The sequence below is a fragment of the Cavia porcellus genome, unplaced genomic scaffold (genome assembly GCF_034190915.1).
Source record: "Cavia porcellus strain 051 isolate PalLab524CR breed Dunkin Hartley unplaced genomic scaffold, mCavPor4.1 scaffold_23, whole genome shotgun sequence".
Classification (NCBI taxonomy): Eukaryota; Metazoa; Chordata; class Mammalia; order Rodentia; family Caviidae; genus Cavia; species Cavia porcellus.
Genome location: NW_026947506.1, coordinates 26,850,146 through 26,856,145, shown reverse-complemented (window position 1 = coordinate 26,856,145; position 6,000 = coordinate 26,850,146). Strand labels below are relative to the sequence as shown.

The following is a 6,000-nucleotide window of genomic DNA, read 5'->3' as shown; positions in this document are numbered from 1 at the left end:
CTGCACCAGACTCCCACAGTTGCCTTTCTTTCACGTAGTCCAGCCCGCCTTCTCCCGCATCCCCGCACCGCTTATTGGTCAATAGAGGATTGACAAATGCTCTCACCAATCGATTGTCTCCTCTAAGGCCCGCTCCTCCTCAGCCGGGTCTTTGGTCCCGGGGTGCGAGTCGGCGGCCGTGCGTCTACGTCAGCGTGATGACGTCACAGGCAGGGCTTTGAGGTGACCAGCAGCCGGCTGCGGGCGGCTGGCGGCGGGCGGAGGGCTGCGAGTCGCCTCTAGGCCTGGATCCTGGTCTGGGTCCGCCCTGTCGCGCTCCGCCCCTCCGCCCCCAGCGCCCGGGCGGGCCCGAACTTGGAGCCGCAATCTCCGGGCTTGGCTGGGGCGGCCGGCCCGGAGCCACCCCATGAGGTACGCTGTGTTTCTGGTAGCCCTTTTTGACAGGTGGGAAAACTGAGTCCCGGGATGAGGTCGCCTTAGGGAGGCCGCAGCGCGGGGGCACGTTTTGTTTGCAGATTCTGGGAGCCGGAGCTGTGGGAGGGCAAAGACGGCTCTGTGCAACAAGGATGCAAAAAAGAAGCAGGAGACTATAGAGCCTCTTGCCTCCATGGTGGGGGGTTCAGGGAAGGATGCAGGAAGTGGGGTCTCCTTCCTCTTTCCTGTGGACCCCGAGGAGGCCAGGGGCCTTTCAAGAGTCATCGGGAGTGGTGACTAGGGCCGAAACGTGGGTTATCCCGGCACATTCATCAAGAACCTTGTTCACAACCAAAGAAAATAAAAATCAAAGCATGACTCAGGAATGCACTGGCAGTGGTTTCCATTCACTTCCTTTGCACATTCATCGTGCCATTTTTTTTAAAGCCTGTTTACTTTTGTTTTGGAGTTTAAAAGGTTTATTTTTTATTTTTTAGTTCAAACATAACGTTTGCGGCATGGAACTTTAGAATTCTTTTAAAATGGGAATTGTTCACTGTCATTTGTCTTCTGTTTCATGGACGAATCATTGAATTCGTCATTTGAGTAATAGTTTGGGTACTTTTGGGTACAGTCTCATTTGTATAGATACATTACATTGCAGTGAATCCAGTGGATGGGTTGAGTAGTTCTCTTTATTCCTTTTACCCATGCACTTTTTTCTAGAAGCAAGATTTGATGAAAGAAAACAGCTTGTGGTATCTTTATTTCTGTAATAAGATAGTGGGTGATTTGTGTTTTTGAAATGAAAATGTCTAGTGGACCAAATGCAGAATGACACGTACATATGTATAATGTTTTGTATTGTCCAGAAGCACCCACTTTTCTCGAACCTTTTAAATTTTAAACCTTTTAAAATTTCATTATTGTATTGTAGAAAACCGTGTTAAAGGAATGATTAAAACAGCTTCTGAGGATTTTCTCTTACGTTCTTGAAAAGGTGCTGATAAGTCATTTGAGTGTATTCATTGGAAAATTCATCTGATGAATCTCTGTGCCACCCTAGTTGATTTAGGAGTTGGAGAAAGAATAACGAATAGTTTAAGTTCCTTGCCCTCAAACAACTTATATCTTGGTGGAGATATGGTGGATATGGAAACTAAAAAGTAATTTTAGGTAGTCATAAATACTAGAAAAGATATTGCAGAGGTGAGGAGCTGGGTGTCATCAGGACAGGCTTTCCAGAAGTGGTGATGTTTTGGATGAGACTGTTTGGAGTGAGTCAAATAGGAGGATATCTGCTGGAAGCTTCTAGTAACATTACACAGGCGATAAAGGAAGAATTAGTTAGGCATGTTCCAGGGATGAAGGGAAGCCAGTATGGCAGGCGCAGAGTAAGCCAAGGGGGAGTAAGGTTGGGGGCAGTATCCCTTGTGGTAATTACTAAAAGGTTAAAAAAACTGTGTTTGTAAAGCCCTCCTTGTTTTCATTTAAGAACACTCAGACTCCAACCAGCTTTCTGCTTCATTTGGGTTATGAAATAATTGCAGCAATTCATATGTGTATATGATTTATATATTTATAAAAATATACATAAATATTTGTATATAGACACATTTTTATAAATATGTGTACATTTTTTGTCCTTCATCAGTGGTCCTCTTAATGAAAAGCTCGTCTGTCCTCCAGCACTGAATCTCATCCACTGATTTTTCATTTCATTCTTATATGTGCAGGACTCAAAGTCCCTGCTTATCTTCAACACTTTCCAATAGAATCTTTATCTGCTTTTCATTTAGAAAACCTTAGCAGTCAGCCTCTACTCTGTCCAGCCCGAGTTCTATGAAGCTGCAGGGTTAAGTAGATTATCCTTTTCCATTAGAGCTTGTATTGCTGAGCAGGGTCACTTGTGTGCCTTTGTTCAGAATGCCTGCGGTCTTTCAAGTATGTTGGGTACACTTTATTCCTTCCAGCATCTTGCAGAGGTAAATATTAAACCTTTTCAACGTGAAAGAAACTTGTACTTAGGGCCACTGAGCTAGTACTGATTACCCTTCCTCCAAAGTCCACTCCATTCTGCCCTACTTCCTGCTTCCGTGCTAGTACTTCATGTTCGTTTCGTGATTTGGCACTATAGAAATCATTTGATTTGACTCTCAATTTAGTGATGAGATCGTGGAGATCCAGAGAGGTTTAATGTTTTCCAGAATATATCACAAGCAATGACCAGACTCCTGTCAAATTCTTTACCCTGCTGATTTTCAGCTATGTGTGTGTTTCCTCTATTCCCTTCTTGAAAGTCTCATAACAAGGAATATCCATCTAGAGAAAAACACAATATTTTAATAACTACAACCTACTATCTATGAACTGATGAAAGAACTTTAAAAAGATAGGCAGTGCTTCTTCTTGGGCTAAAATAATGTTTTATTTTCCTACACTTTTCTGAACAGTGAGTTAGTATAAATTCTCTGGAAGAATCCTTGGTTTTTGTTAGAAGGAAAAGAGGCTGTGATTTAAAACTGACCCTTTCATATTTTTCATTTCAAAATATTTAGAATTGACTTTAATTTTTTTTTCCCCCAGCTTTGACTTTGTGCTTAGAAGTATGGGAATATTTCTTACAGATTGCTGGCTCAGAGTTTCTGGCAAGTGGAGTTTCTTACTAAAATAGAGGAAGTTCTTATGTTAGCTTAGTGGTAGAATTTATCTTAGTAGTGTGTTATATTTAAAAAATAAATAGCAATCAGTTGATAAAGTCTGTGATTGAGAAATAGTTTACATTGTCCTAACTTTTAAAAGTGGTCATTATTTGACAGTTTTGCTTATTTTAGTCATTTTAATTGAAATATATTAGATGAATAATACCAGACTAGTAAATAGATTAATTTACTTTCTGGATGACTTTCTGACCAGCCATCTTCATGGTTATTGTGTTTTTCATTAGTCAAATTAGAATAATATGAATGGAATTAGCACCATCTTTCTTAAATGTTGAAAGATCCATAGTCATAGACAAAACACAGCTATTGCTCTTTAAGCCAAAATATCAACTGGATAGCATGACTGAGTAGCTCTGTGTGTTAAGATTGTTCATGTAATTGATGTTCATATTCTAATACTCCAGTTTAGGTGATTTGACTTCACATTATAGCGATACTGGACTAAAACTGGACTCCTGACCTTTACTTTGACCTTTCCCCCTTCATTGTCATAACTTATGGTCTGCTCACAGTGCTGTTTACATGAACAACTCCTGATGGTCAAGTCTTGTCTCTTTAAATCCACTCAAATGCTGGAGCTCCTTGGTAAAACATTTCCTGGGCCTCCTTAATGGAAGCCTTTCCCTTTTCATAGCACTTTTTTGAGTCAGTTAAAACAGTGCGACAGTCTTGGGATCTTTGACAATGCACTACTGTATGCTTGAGTTTTCCAATCTGTATTTACTTGAGCTTCAAAGACTTAACAATGTGTGCTAAACACATAGTGTTTTTTATTTTATTTATTTTTTTCAGCTGTAGAGCCCTCTCTTTTATTTACACATTTATTACTTCATCCTTGAGAGAGGCACTATTAGACTTTTCTTGGCTTCAAATCAAGAGAACCTCTTTCTTGGAACATAAATTTTTATACTGTAAGATGCTGAGGACACTGTATTAGCTTTGCTTTCTTGTGACCAAACACCTGAAAAAGACAATGTAAAGGAATAAAGATTTATGTTAGCACATGGTATCAGAGATTTCAGTCTATAGTTGTCTGCTGTCACTGTTTTGGGTTCGTGGCATGGCAGAAGCGTCATGGCTGAGGAGCATGGTGGAACAAAGCTGCTCACCCAGTGACAGCAGAGAAGATAGGAACGTCAACAAGAGTCCAAGGACAAGATACACCTTTTAAAGCTGGACCCTCATTAACCCACTTCCTCCAGCTGGGCCCAACTACCTAATAGTCCATTAAGCTATGACTCATCAGTAGACTAATCCATTAGCACTCTCATGATTCAGTCACCTCTTTGGGTGCCACCTCTGAACACTGCCTCATTGGCGATTCAAGCCTTCAGTGCATGAATCTTTGGGGGGACATTTTACATTTAAGCCCTGGTAAGTATATTGCCACAAATAAAGTCAGTGCTCCCTGTCCAGTGCTACTGGATAATAGCAATAGCAACAATTTTCAGTTTTTAATGTGATACTTGAGAACACTGAGGCCCAGAGAGACGAGCCCAGGGGCCCTTGATACTTGTAGTGCCAGGCTAAAAGGCCTGGTTAGTACTCCCTGCTCTCAGCGGCAAAGGCTTGTGGTTCTTATGTCCCATATTAAAACTAAGGCAACCACTTAAATGATGCATGAACACAGCTTGGGGTTTCTCATTGTTTTGCTTGCTTTGTTTGTGAGTTGACCTGGATCCAGAACATACTGTATTTCTTACTGGGAATCAAGATCAAAGCTGAACTCTCATCAAGAATCTCTGACATTGAACTATTTAAACCTGGAATAAACCTTGGCTATTCAATATAATATGTTGATCTTCCTGGACAAGGATTAGGATAATACTGGGTTTAGTATTCTTTAGTTTAAAACTTGCCTTCTAGTTACAGTTCTCCAAAATACATCTTGGGAGCAGTGAGTATTCTTATTGTATTAAATCTGGTATTTGGAGGAATTTAGCCTTTTTATTAATTAATTCTCAGTGATAGGGATAGAAACTTGAAACTACAGTATTCTGCATTCTAGGCAAATACTCCACCTCTGAGCTACACTCCCAACCCCTGGTCTTGTATCTTCCAAAGTAACAGTGTGTTTAGTTTCCAGGTCCTACATTTTCCAGAACACTGTACTTTTCAATTATTGTGAATTATTGCTCACTGTAGTATATTGTCACTTACTTTTTGTTTCAAAAAAATATATTACACGATTATTTTTTGAATTAACTACTTGCTTGTTGTATTAATGGCGTAGAGCCAGCAACCCTGAGTGCCTTTTTTCTGTGGTCAGGGTATGTTAAATTTATCCAAGGTAACAAGGAGCTCTTGAAGTGTTAGAAGTTTCTCCATCTGAAGTGGTAGCACTAGCTAGGACTTGCTTTGGGAACTGCTGATAGTAATGATACCAACAGAAGCCTGTGTCTATTCCTGAACTGATGAGCTGTGTAGGAGGGTTTCTCTTCCTCAACACCACTAACATTTTGGGCTGCAAAAGCCTTTGTTGTGGAAGGTGTCCTGTGCATTGTAGGGTCTTTATGCCTGTTTGCAGCCTCTACCATCTAGGTGCACCTCCTCTAATGCCCCCAGACATTGCCAGATGCACTGGGACCAGGAGTGAGGGGCAGATTCCTTCTTTCTCCTTCTGTATCCATTTGGGAACCTGTGTTTTATATAAACTGCCCTCCATAACAACCCTTGAAGTTAGTTGCAGTCTTATTGTCCCTGCTCTACAAAAGAGACTTAGGTTAAATAACTTGTCCAAGGTTATACAGCAACTTAACAGCATGTGAAACCAGACAGTGCTCTTGGTGAGCCCTCAGTCAACGTAGTTCCCTCTGACTGACCACAAGCTGCGGGGGATCCAGAGACCCTGTAAAAAGAAGAG

At 41.0% G+C, this 6,000-nt stretch overlaps 1 protein-coding gene across 2 annotated transcripts in view; it reads left to right on the top strand.

Moving 5' to 3' along the window:
• The first annotated feature begins 236 nt into the window (after positions 1 to 236).
• Positions 237 to 6,000, top strand: part of Stard3nl (STARD3 N-terminal like) — a 47,734-nt gene continuing 41,970 nt past the window's right edge. The window contains exon 1 of one of the 2 annotated variants that reach the window (XM_003470087.5): positions 237 to 411. The gene's annotated coding sequence lies outside the window, so the exon portion shown is untranslated. The remainder of the gene's footprint in view (positions 412 to 6,000) is intronic. The other variant, XM_023565207.2, reaches the window with a different exon arrangement.